Here is a 23,094-nt window from a genome sequence, read left to right on the forward strand (position 1 = left end):
AGAGGGAAAGCCCTCTCTGGCTAGGAAGATGTCAGTGCAGGAACTAAAGGCTCCTATTCCAAGGTCAGAGCCCCCTTTTCAGCAGAAGAAAAGAAAGGAAAGCGTCATTTAACATTTCTCCTGGCTTGTGTGGGTTGTTAAGTAATAAGCCATGTGCCAAAACCTTAATCTGCAGGATCAGCTCTGAAAAGAGGAAGAGAATTCTGCCAAGCATTTATCAACACCTAAAATTGTTTCTTTTCATTCCTAGAACTAAAGCTGTTTTATTAAATTTATAAACCTGAGGTCCACTGCTCACCTCCAAACCTGCAGGCACTTCTCAGATTTTAAGCCATGGCTCTCAGAAAGCAAAGGGGGGGGTACCCCACACCAAGGCGGCTGTTAGAACAAAGACTGGAGGCCCCCTGAGCTCTCCCCAGCCCTGAGGGTGTGCAGACACCCCCGCTCCAGCTGTGAGCCTTGGCAGGGCGGCTCCCCCTACAGCCCTTCTGGACAACTCCGAAGAGCAGCACCCCAGATGGCAGCCTCGAAAGGAGAAGCTGTGCAGCTGTGGCCACACCATCATGTGACACTAGATGCTGGCGGAGGGGGAGGAGGGAGCCAAGGGAAGGGCTGGATGATGCTGCTGGCCGCCATGCCCCCACAAGGTACAAGGTGGGGGGGGAATCTCTGAGATCTGGAGTCCCTCCTAGAAGGAAAGCAGAAGCAGCTCCTAGGAGCGAAAGGCTAAAACAACAGGCAAGGGCAGCTTCGTGGGCTTGGACCCAGCAGTGTGCTGGGGGCCGCAGAGAGGAACAGGAAGTCAGTGGGATCCTGGGAGGCATAATGGTGCAGAGAAGGGAGCACTGGATTGTGAGTTCAGCAACATGCTCCCCCAGCCAGCTGTGTGTCCTTGGGCAAGTTGCTTTGCTCTTCCAGGGCCTCTGCCGGTTCCTGCCCAAATGAGGTCATTAGAAAGCCAACTGTCAAGAGACCCTCCCAGATCTAATGTCCATGACTCAGTGATTCCCTGTCCTCAAGCCTCACCCATCCCTGGTGCTGACTCACTCACATTGCGACTGCTCGGTTTTCTTTTCTTGACCATCCTTCAGATTCAAAGCAAAACAGGAACATAAAGGCAGAACTCCAGATGTGGGGTCAATCTTCCCTACTTCCCATGTTACTGAGCCGGCTGCAGATCCTTGGGGAGCAGTGGCCTAAGCGTTGGCCCCCAGGGCACCCTTGAAGCCCAGGGCCCCCTCTTCCGAGTCAGGCCTTCACCATCCCCCCCTTGGCTCCGGCAAAACTCCCTGCTCCTGCCAACCAGGGATAGGAGAGGTAGGGGCCGTGACGAGGCCCAGGGATTTCACTTAGAGAAACACTGCCAAAATCATACAGCCGCCTCAACTTAAGCTTTTCAAATCTTAGGATATTATTTTTTGCCCTGTACTGTAAGTCCATGGCAAAACTTAAAAGCTTTAATAGCATTTTTGTTTCAAGTTGAACAAGTTTGCTGGAATGTAGGAAGAAAAACCATCAATTTCTTAGGAGTAACTGGGAAGAAACCCCATTTTCCAGTGTCCCAGGACTGCTCCCCATTTCATTTTAGTTCTTTGTCTCCCACAAAAGGAAATGAGGCTTCATCTGAACCTTAGCACATATCACAGGTGAGACATAAAGAAGTGGTTTGGCCAAGGAATCAGAGACAGCTCTGACTTGGAACACCATGCTTAGCATCCAAGTGCATGGGGCCCCTAACTTTCCACTGAACTCTGACCCTGAGTGAATCACTGTGGGGTAAACAGAGATAAAGATAATCCTAAAAAACCCTCTCTGGTGCAAGGACCCCCCCCCCCCCATCTCAGGCTCAGCCCCAGCTTGTCTCATTGCTCCAGTTCCTCACAAAGGGTAGAGGGGGAGATCGAGAAGTGCAAAGATCTAGGGCGCCCTTCCCCCCAGAGCCAACAGCCAGGGGAGAGAAGCCATCCACAGGGGCTCCTCCCAGCCAGCCCTCCCGCCCAATCTGGGTCCCCAGCTCTGCCTGTAAATTCCTAACCCCACCCACTCACTGATGTCTTCCCGCCCCCGGAGCCCCCTGGAGAGGAAGCAAGGGAGGTCTAGTGCTTGCTTCCCGCCAAGCCTGGCTGGGGATGTCTGTGGAACTCCCATGCACTAACCACAGGCACATCATGACCGCCGTCCCTCATCCCCAGGATGGGCCGGCTGTGGGCTCCTCCACAGGCCTGACTACACCATTTCCACATGACAACGGGCTCTGGATTCCGACACAAACCGAAAGCAATCTCTAGAATACAATCAAAATCACAAGCTGGATCCTACTGGCCTCAGAGTTTTAATAATCAGACTGGCTGTTCGTACCCTTGGAAGAGACTTAGGCATTCTGCCTCAGGGAAGTGGGAGTCACTCAAAAGACCCACGCAAAGGGAGTTCACCGTGTTTCCTTCTGTGAAGATCACCCAGTCACGGCTTCTGCAGCCAGATGTCACTGCAGTTCCTCAGGGGCCCGTGCCAAAAAGAGACCAATGCTATAGACCGAAAACAGCCCAGGGTCCAAATGCGATCCCAGGGTGTGTGGCGGTGGCCCGCAACAGCATTGGAGATGAACTCCCACGGGGGGGCGGGGAGGCATGGCAGTATTCAAGTGGAAACTGGGTAGGGCTCTGCCAACTGTTGTTGCCTCTACCATCCAGTCAGCCAGAGGCCCCAGCAAAAAGACGTGCCCCCCCGCCCCCCACCAAGGAAGTCTTTCAAGGAGACAGAGGAGTGCAGTTTTCTCCTCGCCTCTGGAAGAAACTCCAACAGCTTATACAGCCAGCCCAAGTTTCCCCCCTAACCTCAACCAGGGCCTGTCATACTCATTCTCCTACAGATGGACACAGAATCCTGGTCTCTCAAGGAGTGGTCTTATTCCCCTGCCACCCTGCAAACTACCTATCTGCTCATAAAGGCTTTAAAATGATCAAAATGACTTTAACCTCACAGCTTCAGTGTCTGGGCTATTCTTTTGCCCTTACAATTTTGGTAAAGTCTGCTCCATTATTTATAAGAAGAGTCTCCATATACATCAACTAGTGCAGGTTTGCGCTTTACTGAATTAGTCATTACACCTACAGTGGTCAGAGTTTGACCAAATAGATGCATTTTTTACCAGCAAAATTATACTACACAACACACTCATAATCTTGCTGTTAGGGTAAAGCGGCGTCACCACCACCACCAGGCCAGGGAAACATCGTCAGTATGACCAGCAGCAGCTGTTGAAACACTGGTCTTTTACTTAGCGTAGGCCAAATACAAGATGATCAAAACGGAGTGGGGTAACTCCCCCATCTGTGCACCTTCACCCTTCCTCAGAGGCCTGAAGATCACAGTGGACTCCAACCCTTTGCCACTCAAAGTGTGTTCCCAGGAACAGAAGCATCGGTATTGCCCACGAACTCACTAGAAATGCAGACTCCCTGCTAGAGATGGGGGGTGGGAGGGATGGGGTGGCTGGGTGATAGACATTGGGGAGGGTATGTGCTATGGTGAGCGCTGTGAATTGTGCAAGACTGTTGAATCACAGACCTGTACCCCTGAAACTAATAATACATTATGTGTTAAAAAAAAAAAAAAAAGATAATAGGAAGGGAAAAAATGAAGGGGGGCGGAATCGGAGGGGGAGACAAACCATGAGAGACTATGGACTCTGAGAAACAAACTGAGGGTTCTAGAGGGGAGGGGGTGGGGGGATGGGTTAGCCCGGTGATGGGTATTAAAGAGGGCACGTTCTGCGTGGAGCACTGGGTGTTATACGCAAACAATGAATCATGGAACACTACATCAAAAACTAATGATGTAATGTATGGTGATTAACATAACATAATAAAATAAAATTTAAAAAAAAAGAAAGAAAGAAATGCTGACTCCTGGACCCCAGCCAGACCTCCTGAATCAGAATCTGTATTGAACACTCACAGGCACACTAAAGTGTAAGAAGCACTGCTCCCAGGCCTTTCTCCTCCCACCTCCACACTCCCCCGGCCATCCTCTACTCAAACATACACTGTGGTCTCAGATCTGAGAGCAGCCCATGCTCCCTGGAGGCCACTGAGGCTTTCTCCAAGGGGCCAAGTCGCCATGGCCACCCCATTCTGCAGGCCCTCCTGGCTGCACCCTGCCCCACTGGCCTCCTCTGTTGACTTGTCTGGGGTGGTTAGAAATGTGTGAGGCATTTCTGTCCCCCCAAAGTGGTTTATTCATGAGGAAAAAGATCTATTTTTAAGCGTCAACTGCCAGCCCATCCTGGCTCACCCAGTCCCTCTCCTCCCACTTGTCCAATTAGAAAGATCATATTGTTTCCTGGCATACAGTTCCGAGGGCATGCAGCACGGGCAGGGGACCTGGAGAGGGCTCCAAGAACAGCTCTTAGTGAATGGAAACAAGATGACTTCTGCTCAAAGCAATTTCCTCAGCACCCACCCTTTCCTCCCACCACGGACCCCATGCTGAAGGGACGCCAAGGCCACGTGGAAGTAACAGAACACCAACATATGCAAGACATATTTTTTACCCTCCAAATACAGCAGAAAAAAAGGAGAGCCAATCAGTTAACTCTCCTTTTATCCCACCCAAGTTGAAACCGTAATAGTCTAATCCCAAATTCCCAGATGATAGAGAGATGGATCCAAGTTTTTCTTATATGGAGGAGCGTGCCCAAGAAGGATGTAGTATCAAAAGCTTCTGAGCTTGCTGCGCTCTCAAATTCTGACTTTTTAGGGGGATCTGGAAGTGACCATAAACAGCTAATTTACCTTACTATCCTGGTGTACTACAGGGATGGCAAATATGTCAGGCCATTTGCCTTTCCTTAGCTCACAGTAGATGGCACTAATTCACCACAGTGCTTTTTGTCACTGAGCCTAGATACTGCCTTAGAATCCTTCTCAACAGAGCCCCTCTTCCTGTAGAACCTCAGAACCCTCCCCTAGAACTCCTCAATCAGGATGTACACTGGAGCAGGACCCCAGGTGACCCGCACATGGTGAGAAGCACTGGCGGAAGCAGTACCTGATGTGGGTCCACAAAGTGAGATACACTTGCTACCCCTGGTCTAGGGTCCTGGGGTTCCCATGTCTATTCCAACATTTCCAGAGCCTCAGAGCCTCATAGCCTATTCCACTCCTTCATGCGGCCTACCTGAGTATGTGACTATACCACAATGGAGACTGTCATGTTTCCCAAGTCAGTAAGAACAGGTGCCCATGACACCGACCTTCACATTCAACCCTTTTCACTAGTCCTGATGATGAGCAGCCACATCTGCTTTGGCACACTTTCCCTTTCCCCACATGATCCCCACAGGAAAGGAGCACTGCAGTGTAAGCTGCCCCTTCATAGAGCTCCTGTCCTGTTGGAGATCCACAGGCTGCCTGAGGCCTGCAACCACACACTACAAATCCTTTCTGCTGTCTTGTGCCCAGCACCAAGCACACACCAGCAAACACGACCTCAATAGCATGAGCCCTAAGTCTGCAGCCTGCTTCAAATTCCTGGCAATACCACTCATGAGCAGCGTGAGGACCCTGGGCAAGCCGCTAACCCCTCTGAGCCTGTTTCCTCCTCTGTGAAATCAGAGGAAGCACTTAACTCAGTGTTCTGCTCAGTTACTGGGGGGAATAAACGGCAGAGTGTGAAGTGCTCAGCACAGTGCCTAGCATATCTATGCACTCGATAAAGGTGGTTATTGCTATCATGAAACACAGCTCGTGCTCAACAAATATTTGTTAACTGACTTTCCCATCACCTTTGACTATCCTACTTCCCTGAGAAATGGAGACCTTTCAGACCCTCTGCATTGTCATCTAGGTTGGGAAGGAGGCATTGTAGTCCCTGAGGGGCGGGGGGGGTCGTCTCTGGACAAGCTGGCCACATCAGCATCCCAGGATGTGGGTTGGTGGAATAGAGACCTGAAACTGCACAGCCAGGCAGGGCATTTTCCTTACCTCCACTCACAACTTCTACACAAACCAGCCAACTTTTTGCTTTTTTAAAAAAAAGGTCATTAGCATTTCCATATGTCTCCTTTTGAAGTTAATAAAATAGATTTTTAAATTCCATTCCAACCCACATACATCTCTCACTTCTCTGATCTCACAATGCACTTGGGTAGGACCACCCATTTCAGCATTTAATGCTCTCTCAATATTTCATATAGACCGTATGACTCTCCAGAAAAATTCTAAGTGGCCTCTAAGGTGATCAGCACAATGTGTGGCAAACAGAAGGTATTTTTTTTTCAAGTACACATACATGCATATACAGGTTTCCTTTTCAAGCAAAACAATAAATGTTTCTGCATTTATCTTGCACTGGCAAAGTGCTAAGCAATGTAACAAAATATATGCCATGCCCATCAACATCCATTTCCTTGTGCACTAAGAGATATGTTTGATGTTAACTAAACTCTGAAATGGAACTCTTCCAGTTTTCTTTGGTAAACTTTGAAAGTGTAATAAATGAAAAGGGACTGAATTAGGTCACTGTCTTGTTTGTTTCCTTAAAAAGAGACTGGTGATGATCTCTGGGCTGCAACATTTTATCTGCCAACGCTGCAAAACTGACGGAAGAAACATGCTATGTCTTTCCAAAAACAATGGTTTCCGTGTTAGTTCCTCCTTTCAGTTCTAACTGATTTCAACACACGCCACAGGCCTTGGTCTTGGCCTTCCTTTTTGGGAACCGTGAAGGGCTCACATTCACAGCCTGCAGAATGCAGAGGGCCTGGGGATCGCTAGCAAGGACTGGCGGGAAGAGAACCACACTGGTCATTTTCAGTCTCCCTAACATGGGGAAGAAGTAGAGGTGTTTGGGACCATTCCTGGCACCTCTGTCCAGGCCATTTATTCGAGCATCCTGTTGCTGTGGCTGCCCCACAACCAGCTTTGACTCCGAAGTGGCACATCGAAACAGCTAGAAAATTCACTGTTTAATGTCAGCCCTGGACACCAGCTCCTCCTCCAGGGGTCAGACAATGGTCTCGTTGAAGCAGCTCTCTGGAATGGATTTGGAGTGACCCGCTTGTCTGAGCAAACCGCACAACCCTGCCAGGCAGCTGTCCCCTTGCTTATGGGGACATGGAGAGTTGTCATCCCAACCTTGGCCCTTAGCAGTAAGGAAACCCCTGTGTTTTCGGTGAGCAAAGAGTGCTGACCTCTAGCAGTGCCAGAGAGAATCATGGGAATGTTCTGAGCAGAGCCTGAGGTCTCCAGGAGGGAAAAAGGCAGGAACATTAGCACTAAGAACAAAGGAGCAGAAAACCCTTTACCTCCCAGGGAGAGGAAGTAGGTCCCTTAATTAACTGCCTGATGTATCACCCATGAGTGGCAGCCCCACCTCCCCAACTCTCTACCACCCCCACCTCAGCCCAGATCTGCATGGCACTTGCTCTCCAGACAGATGCTAAATCAGCTACTTTGAATCGAGTTGTCTAACAGGATTTCTCAGTTGGCGGGTAGTGAAGGTAGGGGAGAGGAACCATCTGGGGACACAGAGGGGGCAGGAGAAAGTGGGGAAGGCAACTTCCAAGTATCTATTGATAACAAAATATGAGCACACTGACTGAAGGCCCAAAGGCCTTATGAGTGCTTCCTTTGTAGTTTCTCAACTGAGTACCCCCAGTGCAGTCGTGAGATGTGGGAGCCCACTGAAGGACACTGCAGAGCTCCTATTTCACATGTAATTGCTGCTTGTAGAAACCATTTCACATTTACTGTTGTATGGAGAACACAGAGGCAGCCCACGGCCTGTCATCAGACTCATGGCTGGGCCAGTCACAGAGTCCTTGGGAAAGGGGAGGGTCCCCTTTCATAAACTCTTACATTATGACCAGCCTGACAGCTGATCAATCAGTTACAGAAACAGATCCGGGGAACCCAGGAACACTCAAAAGGGGGGAAAACGTAACGACAAACCCATAAAATACTACTATGCTGCAAAAACCACACAAAAGAGGACTTGCAGTTCAGGGAAATGCATCACAGGAAAATGGTAATAATTAAAGCAGTGCCAGGTGCCTGTGTACCTACACAGGTGAGGGCAGTCATTAGCCTACAAACAGTAGAAGCCATAACCACTAAGACTAAGTTAAACTAGAAGAAAAAGGAAAAAAGCATCCGCATTGAAAAAAATGCATTTCCATAGTAGAAATAACATTAGGATGCTTTGAGTTTGAATTCTGACAAGGGTCCACTTTAAGAGGGAAGCCATTTGTAATTCTAGAATCCTTAAGCTACAGCAATTTAGTAGCTCCATGACCTTTGGATTTTTTTTTTTTTTTGAACCACTGTAGTTAAGCTTTTGTCCAACTACCTCTATATCCTTGGGAAGTAAATTCTTTAGCATTGTGTGATGGCTCCGATTTGCCATCAGGAAAAGAAAAGTGAGCAATCTCTAAGAGACCTCACATTACCCCAGAGCCTGCTTTCTCCAGTAGGATCCCTGGAGAGACTCAGTTTTCTGAATGGTAAGCACTGCTATGGGCCCAGCAGGATGACTTTACGGAGCTGCCAAACTTGCTTTGTCCCTCTGTGGAACCTACCAGCAAAGGGAGCTTGTGAATTGCTTCCCGAGACTTCCAGGAATCGCCCTGCTCGGCTGCTCCTGGTTGCGGCCTGTGTGTGTGTGTCCCGGGAGGCAGAGAACACATCTCAGCCTTTCCCGCTCCCCTCAGAGCTCCCATCAGGCAGGTTGCCTGTGTGCCCACCTCAGTGCTGTGGTCTCCGCACTCTTCACCTGCACAAGGCCACTGCCCCTCTGTCCTTCAAGGTCTAGCCTTGTTGACATCTCTTCCACGGAAGCCTTTCCTTTCAGACTATCTGCCCCCACCGAATGGGATCCAGTCTTTACCTGGACCCCTTCAATGGCACAGCACTTTCTACGGCACGGTGCATTTAAGAGAACATCTTTTCTCCCTTCCTGGAGAGCCCTACAGACTTCTTGAGCTCGGAACCCTCACTGGACTCACTGTCACATGCCCACAGAACTGCACACCCAGGGCCTGCTCAGTAAGTGCCTATGGGAAGCTGCCTAGGGCCCCGTTTCTGCCTGCAGGGAGGGCGGCAGGTGTCCACAGACCTTGCTGGGGCACGGGGACGGCAGTCTCCCATCCTTCCTGCTGGGGCTCTCTAGGCTTCCCACCTTCCTGCTCTGCCCCTCTGTGAGGATGGAGAACAGCAGGACAGTCGTGGCCATAGCCTCACTCCTGAGACACAGTCCTCAGACCCCAGGCCTGGCCTCCCGGATACACGGAGAGAAAGAGTGTTTCCTCAGCCAGAGAGCCACCTTCAGATACATACAGCTGTGGGCCTGAGACAGGGCGACCTGCACAGTGCCAACCAGGACAACACATCAGGAGGATCAGGGCAAGGCATGAAGTCATTGCCGTAGGTGCACTGAGGACAGAAAATGCGACTGGGGGGAGGAACTGACGAGGCGGGGGGGATCCTGTCATAGCCTCTGAATGTCTCTTGCAAATTCCGGGCTGGGATGCTAAGGGCAGACCCACCTCCAGTGGGCAGGCTATAAGCACTCTGCCTTGGCTTTTGCAAGGGACTGAGAGGCAGCACAGCTGACTGATCTGGGACCAGGTGGGAAGGGCTGAGGGTGGCTGAGGAAAATCACGGACCACCCACCAGTGCCGAGGTAGCCATGAGAGGGAGACGCTTGACGTGCCAATAGAGTTTCCTGTTCTGGGCTCTGGGCAGCCCCTTGGGTGGCTCTCTTCTAGACATTGTGCAATTCCCTTACTTCATGCCCCCAAGCTGTGGGGGCCTCATGCCCAGCCTACTGCAGACAGCAAACTCCTGAGGGCAGGGACCACAAGTGTCTCCCCAACTCAACATCACAACCTCCCACAGCATCTGGTGCACATAGCAGGTGCCCAGTAACGACCTGCTGAATGACACCTCGGAGGTAAAAAAGAACTCAGATTTTTGGTTTGGAATCGTCAGAGGTAGTACATTTTGAACACAAAGTACAAAAACTGTATCAGCCTCTCCATTCCCCCCTGTAGGGGACAGGGTGGGCATGCAAAATCTCCAAATCAAAATCCAAAGTTGCCTTCTTATAGGGCTACCATTTCTCAGAGAAAAATTAGCCAGGAAAACCTCTGTTATGATTTTTGTCAACAGGATGAATATGTATCATTTGTTTGAATCCTCAAGTCACAGGTGTGTGCAGACACACGGAGGACTCACAGCTCCGCTGACTACAGCAGTTTCAAAGTAGCTTGTTCTGGTGAGACCAGGCTACCTTGGTGGGGAAAGTCAGGCCAAGGGCAGCAAAGTGTGCCAGGAGGTCCTGGGCCATATTCTGGTGCTCGTGCACATGCGCACACACACACTCATACACATACACACAGATACACACACACTCATATACCAGAACACAAAAACAAAGACACAACCACTGAAGTGACTGTTTGAACAGGCATTTAACTGCCTCTTAGTCTGCTTTTCAGTAACTGGGTCAGAATCTGAACTTTTCTTTGTCTTCCTTTTTCTAAAAGAAAACATCCCCTAACCAAAATATGGAATTCATCTGCACGGTAATCCCAAGTGGAGAGCAGACTCATTTCCTCTTGATCTGTGTCTCACTCACGCCCACTCACTCTTGTTTCTCATGGACAATGAATGGAAATACTCCCCTGTAGGAATCTCAACCGCCCTCTTTGAAACAGATGTTTTGGAAGTCCCTGACAAGCTGCCCGTCACTGTGAGGCAGATCGCACACGTTCACAGCCCGTCGGGTCCAACACTTCTGCACGCCCGGCTCCAACAAGGCTTGCAAGAGCTCAGACAGCTGTTCCATGAGATCAGATAAAACTCTGTAGTTCAGCAACTTTTTCTCCATGTCCCCTTTCAGCAACATTCCCCATCAGGAGGCCACTTCTAAGGCCCTCCTTCAGCAAAGTCATTGTCATCTGCTACAGAATCAAGACTGGGATTTCCCGGGCATGTCTCTGTAAAGATCTAGTATGGTCAAATCCTTCGATGAAAACATTACTTTCAGGAAATGAGCCATGCACTTGGGAAAGAAAATGAACTTTTGTAAGCCACCAGAGCACTGTTCATAAATTTCTGCTAGGCAAACGGGGCCCTCGTGGCCTGGGAGAGTTACTACTCAGTACTTCCTAAGCACCCACAGAAGCTCACGTTTCTCCCTGAGGGCCTCACTTGCCCCAGGAGAGAAATGCACTACAAGCTTTCATCTTGTTTAAAACTGTGTGATGCATGGAGGCAGATCATTCAAGCCACCTGGGTGTGCTGTGAAATAGTTTCTCCAACAGTTCCAGCTTTTCCAAATGCACCTATAAAAACAAAACTAAATGTCTGTTAAATCCACTCTTTAGGGGACCTACTTTGCTCCAGAGTCAACTGACCAGAGAGAAGCTTCAGCAGAACCTAATACACTTGCTCCAACAATCTGGTTATTGGCCAGAGTAAAGAATAGGTTCATGCACATTTGGAAGGCCATGAACTAAGGCAAGAGGAGACACCCCAAAAGAGACCTTTCCTTACCCAACTTTTGCTAAGGCCATGATACAGAGGATGAACTGGAGAAGCTAAGGAATCTGAGAGAAGCAACCAACATTTAAAAAGAAAACCTCTGAAACATTATTCCCATCTGCCTCAGCAATGGGCTTCAAAACAGTTCTGATTTCTACTGCACCAATAAAACTTTCCATGACTGTGAGCCATTAAATCCAGGCACAAACATACTTCTAGAACTGTACATGCCTGCTCAGTATTAGTACACACTGTTAAGGTTAGACTATTGGCTCCTTTTCTCTACATTCTTCTATCAATAAGGATTATTTACATGTAACACTAAATTTCAATTTTATTTGGAGTAAACTTTGAGTGGAATGACCATAAAGTTGTAATTATGATTAAAAAAAAAAAGACATTTTCTCAAACCAGGTATCCTTAGGTACTGCATTCACCAAACCCAACAGGAAGAAAAAAATATACATACATGCATACGCATACACACACACAAAGATAAAAATAAAAAAGGGATTAACAGAGAAGGGCAACATAGTGGAATATTTAAGGACATAAACTCTAGCCCAAGGGACCCATCCCCAGCTCCATCACTTTATCATCCCGTGTGACCTTGGGCAGATTAGTCTCTGAGCCTCCGTTTCCCCATGTGTGAAATGGGGATAATAGAACATACATTTCTAGCATGGGTGATTCATCTTGAGGCACAGTGTCCAGCAAATGGAAAGCTCTCAATAAATGGTTGCCTTTATCATGTGGTTCTTACTAACCTCAACTCCAGGACCCGCTGGTGCTTGCTTACTTAAGAACGACACAATCTGGCAGAGTCACCTGCACATATTGACAATAACTGGCCTCTTGTTCGCCTTGCCACTTAGAGGTCACAGTCTACACGTTCTGTTTATATTGACAAAGAGTTTCCTGATGACATAGTAGTTACACAGAAATATCTATTTGTTTGGTTCTTTGCTTTTTGCTGCTTCCAAATGTCTGTGGATTGATCTATGTGGATCCTAGAAATGTAATCGTTAGTTGCTTGGCTAAAGAGGCTTCTCTCTGTGTTTGTTTTTACTAGAAGTCAGTCCTCTGAACCTGTGGTTTGCAAACTTTCTTTCTGAGCATGGAACACTATTTATCAAACAGAATCTGACAAGCAACCCTAGATGCGTATATGAAACAGCGAGAAGCAGAGCTGGTGCTGATTATAAAATAAGGAGTCGACAAGGGCCACCTTGCTCCCATGACCACCATCACCCCCAGGTAACCCCTAAAATGCCATTAGAAACTGTAGCAACTGCAGCACTCTGTGGAAGATGCTCAGAAAAACACTGATCTAAACCACTCTTCCAATTTGGATCTCAGAGCCTATAAACACCACATGGCCTGAACTTGAGTCTCATTGGTGAGCTCCTGCTTTTCATCTCCTAGCTCCGTCAGTAATGACAAAGTCAGAGACCCACAAAACCACGATCCCTTGCTTACTAAATGTTCTTAACATGGCTGTGGTCTGTGCAGATACACAGACTCTTACTGTCTTTGTTTTACTAGACCATACACCGAGTTATAGCAACTCCCCAAAAGAAATGCCGTAGGACCACAGTGTTCATTGTACGTACGTACGATGTATGTTATCATTATTCCTGGCTTCTGGAGGAGCCATGTTCCTCTTACACTTTGTTTCACCCTTTAGTCCATGACATACAAACCAAGATCAATCCAATCTAGCAAAGACTCTGAAGAATACTGGAAAAATGTTCAATAAATATGCCACTCTCATGCTGAAATGTATATCCTTACAGGGCTTATGAAGTACCACACGGTTTCCACACATATGAAATGATGAAATGTTACAGGGATGAAAAAATTAGAGAGAAGTTCAGAGCAGGGGAATCAGAAGGCTGAAGCAGCTGGAGAAAGTCATCACTTCAGAAAGCACCAAGACCAGGAAGCAGGCCCCTCCTCCTCAGTTTAATGGCTGCTCAGCGGAAGCATGACATAGATTCAACTGTGGGAAGGCAAAAGGTAGGAGACTTGCTCAGGGTGGTCTGAGGAGACAGGCCAGGAGTGATGGGGCTGGAGCCAACCAACAAAAGATCCCAACCAATAGGGAGGAAAATATTTCCTCCACAGAAAAAGCCGCTCCATCTCCCAAGGGAATGGTTGGAAGACTCCCAGCCTGAGTCATTCGGAAACAGATTTTACAAACCGCTCCAGAGTGTCCCAGGGGAAATGATCAGGCCATGACGGAAGAAGAGGCTTCATGACCAAGTGGGTCTTTTCCAGCTCCAACTCCCATGATTCCCAGAACCTTCTGCTTCTTCCCAACTCACTGCGGCCAGCGTGGCCAGAGCCTGACCATCACGATCCTCCCCTGTGAGCCCGGCAAGGCCTGGGCGTAGCTACTGATGTGGCTCTGCCTGAGTCCTCCCAGCTGCCACAGTGAGCCCGCAGTCCTGGCTTCCGTGTAAACAGCCCCACCTGGCCCCAGGGCCCTGAAGAGATGGTGTATGTGATAACCGAGGATGCAGAGCTACCAGGCCCCGGGGGCACTCAGCAATCAGGCTGCGGCCAGGGGCACTGCCCCGGGCCTTTTACGTTTCCACATCTCACTGGGGCCTTCGACATCTGCTAATCAGATTTGCTCCTGGGAGCCGGCAGTAATTAAACTCGCTGCATGGCTGGAACACTGGCAAGGTCTCATATCCCCGTGGCTGTCCAGCGAGGGGAGCAGATGGGCCGCATCTGAAAGTGTGTCTGCTTGAATCTAATTATTAGGCTGAAAGAATGAGCCCTAAGTGACCCTGGTCACCTCAGAGATGGCTGGTCAGACAGGCCTCGGGAAAATGTCGCCTCGACAGCAGGGGGGTAAGGCTACAACTTCTCCATCAGTCCCTCTCACCTTCTTCCCAAGGCAGTATGAGCACCACCCATGCTGGATCACTCACACTGGGACTGACTGGGTGCCATTTTCTGGTGCCGTTAATCATATGTCAAACACATTTTTTCTTGGTAAGTATTCTCTTGACTCAGGTTTCTAGAAAATCCCTGTCCAGAAATTTCATTTTAAGCCAGAAAAGCCTCACAGAAAGTATCTGATTAGATAAACCACCACATTTTTTTTTTTGGTCTCGTTTCAGTTTTTAACTGGGCGTTACTGTTAAGACGGTATCCCTGTTAACTATTGCTGTGTAACAAAGCTTCTCAAAATGTAGTGGCTTAAAACAATGATTTATTATTTCTCACGATTCCACGCGCCGTCGGGCAGTTCCTCTGCTGGTTTTGCCCCAGCTCATGGATGCACAGCTCTCAGTGGGGTCAGCCATGCTGGAAGGCCCGCTGAGCCTTCATTCACACATGTGGCAGTTAATGCGGCCTGTTGATGGCGGCACCGCGGCTCTCGTCCATGGGCCTCTCATCCTCCTGTAGGCTGGGCTGGCTTCCTTCCACACAAGTCTCAAGGCAGAGTCCCAACAGGGCAAAAGCAGAAGCTGCTGGACCTCTCGAGGTCTAGGCTCTGGAACTTACACAATGCTTGTGCTGCATCTGTCACTCCAAGTGAGTGAGAAGGCCAGCCCAGCCTCAAGGGGTAGGGAAATAAGGCTGTAGTTCTGGATGAGAAGAGCAAAAAAAAAGGATTTGTGAAAAAAAAAGGTTTCAAATTCACCACATGTCAGCATTTTCCCAGTGTGTCAGAGTGACAGGACTTCTGGACAGTGGTCACAGGTGCTCTTAGACCAAAGGGATCCCAGAACAGATGCCGAATCCTACAGCCCACCCTTGAAAACCCGCTGTACACATTACCATGTTAAAGTCTCTGAAAAGTCCCACAATAAAAATACATCCTGCTTAACAATGAACAAATAACCTTATAGAAACCAAAGAAGACTACTTTCCTGTAGTAGTTGGAAACCTTGGTCACGAATCCTGAATTTTGGGAATAGTTCTGGTTTTGCATGCTTTGTTCTTGGTGACCTATGAAACATCCCAGAGATGTCACGTATGTTTCCAGAACACCTCCTAACATATGAAAGTGGCACCACTACTGCAGGTCCTGAGGTGGGGTTATAAAACTAAAAGCCACCACAGTTCTCTCTCAGGTAAGTAGACATGAACAAACTTCCACTCAGAATCATCTCGCATAGCCCTAGAAAACTTTCTTAAAAGTTGTAGGCACAAAGGTTTGGAGGTTTTTTTTTCTTCAGATATAGTATTTTTGAGCACTGACATTCGTACTATTTCCTACAGAATGAACATGAACATTTACTCTGACTAAACTTCGCAAATTTGAAATTCAGGGAAAATAGCATGACCCATAGCAGAGCAGGAGGCCAAAGACTATGCTTCCAGAGAAGCTGATGAAGAACTACTCTACTTCTTACCTACCTATTGGTCACCAACCTGTACCCTCCCATAAATCTGTACCCTCCCGTATTATTTTCTGCTCAATCAGAAAGAAAAAGCTCATCCATCCTCAAAACCAGGCTCTCCATTGGCAGCTTTTAATAGCAATGATACGGGGGGGACAATGGTCTAGTGCTCTGGTCATAAGATCGCAACAGTTCCAGCGGTGAGTGAAGATTCATGAGGGCTGGGCCAAGTCAAATCATGATCTAGGACCATTGAGACACATGCACTCACGAGACCAGGAACAAGGAACAAGGGCAGTCTCCTCAAATTCAAGAACCAGACCCCCAGCACAGTCCCTGCACACAGAGTACAATGCACAGGGAAGGCACACTGCAATGCTGGATGCTAACTACAAACCTGAAAAAATATCCTATTTACCTTTGCATTTTCTCTTGTGTCAGGGAGAGTGACTGACAAGGAGAGAAGAACCTACACCATCTGGCTGCTAGAAGTTTCTTAGAATTGATTATTCTTACATTCATTCACTAAAGGACAGTGATTCACCCTGACAGCTGTCAGGAGGGCAGTTTACCAAATCAGACTCAAGACATCTCGGTATTTCTTTCTTTGGCATCAAAAACTTGTCAGTCTTTGTCTTATGCTGTGAAATCATCAGGGAAACATCTCCTGGAAGCCTGAATGAAGTTTCAAAGGATGGGATAAAAGTGAATCTACAGACAAATGGGGGGGAATTCCATGGGAAAAAACCCTCCATGTGTGATAAAAGAGGAAGGCGGAACTCCTAAGGGAGACAGAATCCTGAGCACACTGGTCAGTCTAAGAAATAAACAAGGTGACTGGCCGAAGGAGCTCCACAGCACAGCCCCTTGGAGAGCCTTTCTGAGAGTGGATGAACGACATGCAAGCTTGAATTTAAGCAGCAAGAGGTCGGTGCAAGGATCTGGTGAGAGGGTACTTCCTCGGGGTTCCTAGAGATACATCCGGGAGTCCGCTTTAGCTCCTGCTCCCAAGTCACCCTGAGAAACGGCCCTAGGATGTGGACACCACATCGTGTGCTTTTTCCCTCTACCAAGGTAGCTACTCTTTTAGAAACAAGGGACAAAAGTGACAACCAAGGGATTCAGCTGCTCAGTGGGGTGTGGGAGAAAACCTGCAGCCAGCTGACGACTTTGTTCCCATTCTCAGTCCATGCACTGAGGGATTCTAAGCGCAGACGTGCCCCCCAGAGCACGGCCCAAAGCACCACCACACTAATGCGATGACACGGCGAGAGCAGAGAGGGGGAAAATTAGTTAAAGAGAAGCACTAACAATTCCAAACTCTGTTATATATAGCGAGGTGTCTCCAGGAACAGGGAACACTTGGACTCGCAGGAGTGGTAGAAAATACATGGCCCAGAGGGGACAAAGATATATCTAATACTGACCACCTGCGTGAAGCAGGCCCATCCCATCATCGACAAGGCATCCACAGGCCATTCAGGATCAGGGATCAGCTGCTAAGCACACAATGGTCGTTTTACTGCCAGAAGGCTGCATCTGTGGAACCTTGAACCCCACACAGGTTGTACAAGCTCCGTTCACCACCCTACGTCATTTCTATGACAGCAGGGTGTCTGCTAGGGAAACCAGAGGGGACAGAAGGGGTCGGGCTGTCAGTGCCATCTGCCTTCCGATGGTATGTGAAGGCAGTGGCAAGGCCCTCAGGACTTGGACAAGCTGCCTTCTCCTGCCTGCAGGTCCAGCCTCACGACACCGTGTTCCGAATCCCACCAACCACTCACTGCTCCCTGACCACACGCAGCACTTCCAGCCCCCTTGGCCTCCGTCCACACTCGTCCCCACCTGGACACCATTCTCTCCCTTCATGCCTTAGTGAAACCTACTCATCTGGTAAGGCCCAACTCAAATGTCACAGCTCTGGAATGCCCTCCCCAAAGGTCAGAATTAATTGTTCTGTCCTCTGTCCCCAGCGTTATCCATTTATCACAGAATCAGTGGCTTCTCTGCTCGTCCTCTCATGGCTGGACCAGGAACCCACTGAGGACGGGGACACTGTTCTACTCTTCGCTGCTCCACTGTCACACAACAGGTCTGAGTGATCAGATATCTGACAGCTTCAAGATTGCATCCGCTCGTCCCCTAAATGACACTCACAGAACAGCCAGCAGGATATTAGAAGATATTTTCCATTTTAGGGTGTGTCCTTAAGACTGCTGTGTAACAGAGAGGAATCAACAAAAATAACAGAGAAGGGTTCTTTTTAAGGTGCACTAACAGCTTGGATTCCCCCTTTTTTCCTTCCCCAGGAATTTCCCCGAGTAATGTAGATGGCTCTGTTCAGACTTGGCTGGCCAGAGATTTCCGTCAGGTTTTTGTTTTCTTCCAGATCTGAGTGCACGGAAAAAATACCGTAATTTCCTTGTGGGCCTAGTTACAATTCCGTAGGCCGATGAGCAAGGAGGAGCCCTCAGCCCTGCAAGAAGCCCCGATAACCCAGTTGTTCCATTTGTTACTGTCAAGGCTTATCAGCGTTTTTGACTGAGGCATGATGTGTCATTTTAGGATCAACATCTAGACACCTCTCAGAGATCAACCCTATATCCTCCCTTCCCCATTTCAGGATTAATGGCATCAAATTCTCAGTATTTTACATTCACTTCAGTGTCTATCAGACACTGATAGAATTCATACTCTACTAGCAATCTCTGCATGTGCTTTGTTTCTGACCAACCTGAGATGTCTCTAAGTGAACTTGCCTATGACTGTTAAAAATGTGAAAGCAGTGGATTCAGTAGGCACCATAGTGGTCCGTGCATACCCCTCATCTCCCTTGGGTGCTGCTGACAGCAAGCACCCACGGCCAGCACCCAAGCAGAGAGCAGGCCTTAAGTGCTGGCCTCAAGAGCAGCCACCAGTCAGTGATGGATGTGAGGTGGAGGCAGCCTCTCCCTACTTGCTGGGCCCTCCAAGGGCTGGTTCTGAAGGAAGCCTCCTAGAATTCCCCTGGGATTCAGGCCCAGGTACCCACAGCAGCAACTTACTCAAAATCATCCCTTTATTGCCTTTCATCCCCTCGCTAGTTCACATACCTATTCCCTTACCAATGTTTTCCAGGTGAAGCCCAGTCATAGGATCTGGTCCGAAGGGAAGCCAATCTGAGAAAAGTCTCCACACAGAAGCAACTCGATAACCAATATGGGAAGGCAGACATACAGGGATATCCCGTATTCAAGTGTAGTAAATATGCACAGTAAATAAAACACTGTCATGGGCGCCTGGGTGGCTCAGATGGTTAAACGTCTGCCTTCGTCTCAGGTCATGATCCCAGGGTCCTGGGATCGAGTTCCACATCGGGCTCCCTGCTCCTTGGGAGCCTGCTTCTCCCTCTGAGTCTCTCTCTCTCTCTCTCTCTCTCTCTCTCTCTCTCTCTCTCTCTCCCCCCCTCTGTCTCTCATGAATAGATAAATAAAATCTTAAAAAAAAAAATAAAACACTGTCATGGCATATTCGTGCGGAAGAACTTTCCGTGTCATAGTCATAATGAGCCTGACAGCCTCAGGAAGCCAACAGAGCTGTCTTAAATCTCTGGGAATTAGTGTGTTATATGTGTTCTAAAAACAGACTGGATTTCAGGGGCTGTTTCCAACTTCCATGGCATTAAATTTCCTTTTATTTTTCCCAGCACCATATTTCCAATAAGCCCTGAAAACACGTACCCCTGGGGAAGGATATTTTGCTATCTTAATAAAGTCTTTCAATCCTTAGGAGAAAATTCACCATATTTCATTCTCAAAAATATTAATTTTACTCCCCCCAAAGAATCTTAGGAAAATATTTGTATTTCTCGCCTGAGTTCCCTGGGAGGTGAAGTTGAAAAGCTAGCTAATAAAGGATAATTCGAATATTACAAAAAATAATCCATATTGCAATATGGAAATAATTAAGATCCAAAGAAAAATTGTCAAGCCCTCAAATCAAAAGCCTTCCACTAGAAAGTAATGTCCAGGGACTCTCATTTGACTAATATGTATTAGACATTATTCAAGGCATCCTTTGCTTTAAAACAAGCAAGTAGGTACTGAATTCAAGTTTCTATAAAAGGTAAATTCATGGATGAGGATTTACTTCATACAAAAAATTCATAAATATTCCATTAAAATACCATGCCCTGCAAAATATCAATTTTATTTTAGAGAAACTTGATTTTTTTTTTTTTAAAGACTACATCTCATTGGGAAAACACATTCCTTCCTCCCAGGAGTGTAGCCTGGACCAGGGTGGGAAGAACAGGGATGGAAGGAGGCAGAACTGAAAGGTCGTCATGTAACCCGTGGGATGTGGGCAGTGAGGTAAAGAAGGGTCTCAAGATGCCACCCAGCTATCTGGTTTGGGAGATGGACCGGAGGTCTTTTTACTGGGAGAGAGCAGGAATAGGTTCATTTTGGGGCACGATGCATTATAAGTGCCAGTGCGAATTCAGGGGAAGACCCCCTGGGCCTGCAGCCTGGAGGAGAGGTTAGATCGGGGGAGGTCTTGCCCATGAGTGGCAGCTGAAGTCATGGGGTGGGCCAGAGAGTTTGGAGAACGCAAGGAAAAGAAGGAAGGAAGTGGAGAGAAGAGTCCCTAGAAACAATGATAAGGAAGAGGCAAGGAAAGTCGGCTAAGCAGTCTGAGAAGAAACACTAGGGAGAAGCAGGTATGAATCACTTCATGGGGTCAGTGAACACCTTATTAGGAGCCAGCATGTGGTGTTCATTGTTATGATTCCATCAACATGAGCTACACCAGGTGCCTTGCACAGGCAGAGGGGACGGAGAAGTACCAGGGCAGTACGCGCAGGTTGATGGCTGGCGTGCCTGCCAGGTCTGGTGCTCCCTGGGTACAGCTGACTTTCCAGATGCTGACTGTCCCAGCCGAGAAGTCACATTAGAACCTCCAAGTGTGTTCTCTTTGGCACTTCCACACCCCATTTCCTCTCCCATACAGGACAATTCTGTATTCAGTGAACTATTACTGAGAAGGCAGTGGGTACAAAGTTAGGCATCTTAATCAACCTTTCTAGAAAATGGGTCAAAAATCATAAACATCCCAAAAGTCATAAATGACAATTTCACCTGAAAAAAAGGACATAATCACAAAAAAGAAAATACAGGTGGCTATTCTGTTCATGAAAAACATTCAATTTCATTAGTAATAAAAAGAGCAAAAATTAAAGTGAGGTGCCATTTACTTCCCAAACTGGCAAAGATTCGGGTCGTTAGGGATCCTGGCAGTGCGCTAAAACAAGCACTCTCTCTTACTGCCGGGGAGAGCCCAGTGTTCCTGAAGCTATTTTTAAAACTGAACAAATATCTATAAAAGGACAGTGGAAGTTTATATTCAATTATTTTAAAAAATCAGAAAACTCAAATGTTAAAAACAGAAGGTTAAAATGATTTAAGTATATACCACAGATATAATTTTCAACCACCGAAATACTTTAACAAGAAGTTTCTAGTGATACGGGGAAATGAATATAGTATCATATGAAACAGAAAAGTAACTGGCTGTAAAGTTGTATACAGAGTAAGCACTCGATTATGGGAAGAAAAGAATGTACAAGAAGAGACACTCTTTGGAGCTCGGCCACCAGATTGGAAGTGGTGAACCCTAAGGAGGCGGATTTTTTTTTTTTTTTCTCCTGCAGGTGTATACTTCTCTGTATGAACCTGGATTATTTTGATAATTGGTAGAAAACACAAATAAACATCTCCTGGCGATTCCAGTCCAGCAATAATAGCACATAAGGGTTGTTGCGTGACTTCACAAGTATACCAGTGTCCCAGGCACTAGGGAAGACTGAAGTGTCACCTTTGGGCAGCTGAAGAGGTAGTTACCTCTGCTTTGAGGTGTGCAGGTAATATAAATATGCAAGGGTAACAGCAGCTAGAGAAAAAGAGTACTCCTGGAGGTTTGCCCAAGTGACCTCTACAACCGCCCTTATCCCAAAATGAAGGAATGACTTCAACGTACCTGCCGTGGGGTGTAAATGGTCAGTAAGTTGGCTACCCTGACCGTGAATAAACAATGAGAGGTCCGTGAAAGCAGTAGACCACCATGCCAGGCTGGCTGTGACTTTCCAGGCCATAGCCAGCCTATGAACATGAGCAGAAAAATGGATGGAACTTCAACTGAATCAGTTTGAGAATGAAGCAGGAAGAGAGAAATGTGTTGATGAGGCAACAAGACAGGAACCAGCTCCTTCAGATTAGTCACACTAGACTTCTAAAGTGAATCCTCAGTCATCTTTGCCTTCATTACATGAAAGAGATGATCTAAGCTGTGAGTTAATGACAGGAAGAGCCCATTTCCTAAAACAACTTGGCTGCGTATATAGAATAATTTGGATCAAAATCAGGTACATTTCTAAGTCCATCTGAGCTTGCCAATTAGCTCTTAAGAGTTTTTCACAGGCTATTCTGGGCTGGTAACACAAGGTACAGAGACGGGGGCCAATCCCATCTTTACAGGCTGCCTGGCACCTAACCCTGTGAAACGTGGTACGTGGCTAGCCTGTGGCGCGGGGGATGCTGGTGTTTTGAAGGACAGGGCCACTGTATGAAGAGTGGTTTCCACTCGTATGAGAGCATGAGAAAGGGAAAAGATTACAAAAACTTTATTTTGGCTTTTGAATTGATCCAAAAGGGAATGTAGATTAAATCAATATTTAATTGAAAAGAAGCCAGTTTTTCTTAGGAAGTCATGATGAAATTTCAAAGAGCAAATCGGGTGATTATGGGGGCAGGATCTCAGAACTTTAGAGCTCTATATAAGCAGGGATTGCTGGGTCTGACCTGAGAAATGAGGTCAAACCACAGCAAACTATACAGCTATGACTTACCTGTGTCAACAAGCTTCATGGGAAAGCATGTGTATATTTTACAGTGACAGTGAGGGAGACACCTCTACGCCATCCCCGTGTATATTCATTCAGATGAAGAGAGTTCATCCCCTTCCTTTCAAGGAGCAGCTTACAAAGTGGATCATTAAGGTGAAAGAGCTTTCCATGTAAGGATCATGGCATTTCTTTGTGTAGATGGAATGACAAGAGTACCACCAACTGGAACCAAGTCTACCTGACGGAGCAGCTATATATAGCCTTTCCCATAGACTTGAGCATTTGATCACAACAAAACTATATG

General features: G+C 47.5%; 1 protein-coding gene across 14 annotated transcripts in view; it reads right to left on the minus strand.

Annotated features, from left to right (window-relative positions):
- Window positions 1-23,094, minus strand: part of LHFPL2 (LHFPL tetraspan subfamily member 2) — a 154,445-nt gene that overhangs the window by 51,415 nt on the left and 79,936 nt on the right. For 6 of the 14 annotated variants that reach the window (XM_027605086.2, XM_027605075.2, XM_027605077.2 and 3 more), the window contains one exon: window positions 14,787-15,151. The exons of the other annotated variants lie outside the window; for them this stretch is intronic. The gene's annotated coding sequence lies outside the window, so the exon portion shown is untranslated. The remainder of the gene's footprint in view (window positions 1-14,786; window positions 15,152-23,094) is intronic. 14 annotated transcript variants of the gene reach the window in all.

The sequence above is a fragment of the Zalophus californianus genome, chromosome 5 (genome assembly GCF_009762305.2).
Source record: "Zalophus californianus isolate mZalCal1 chromosome 5, mZalCal1.pri.v2, whole genome shotgun sequence".
Classification (NCBI taxonomy): Eukaryota; Metazoa; Chordata; class Mammalia; order Carnivora; family Otariidae; genus Zalophus; species Zalophus californianus.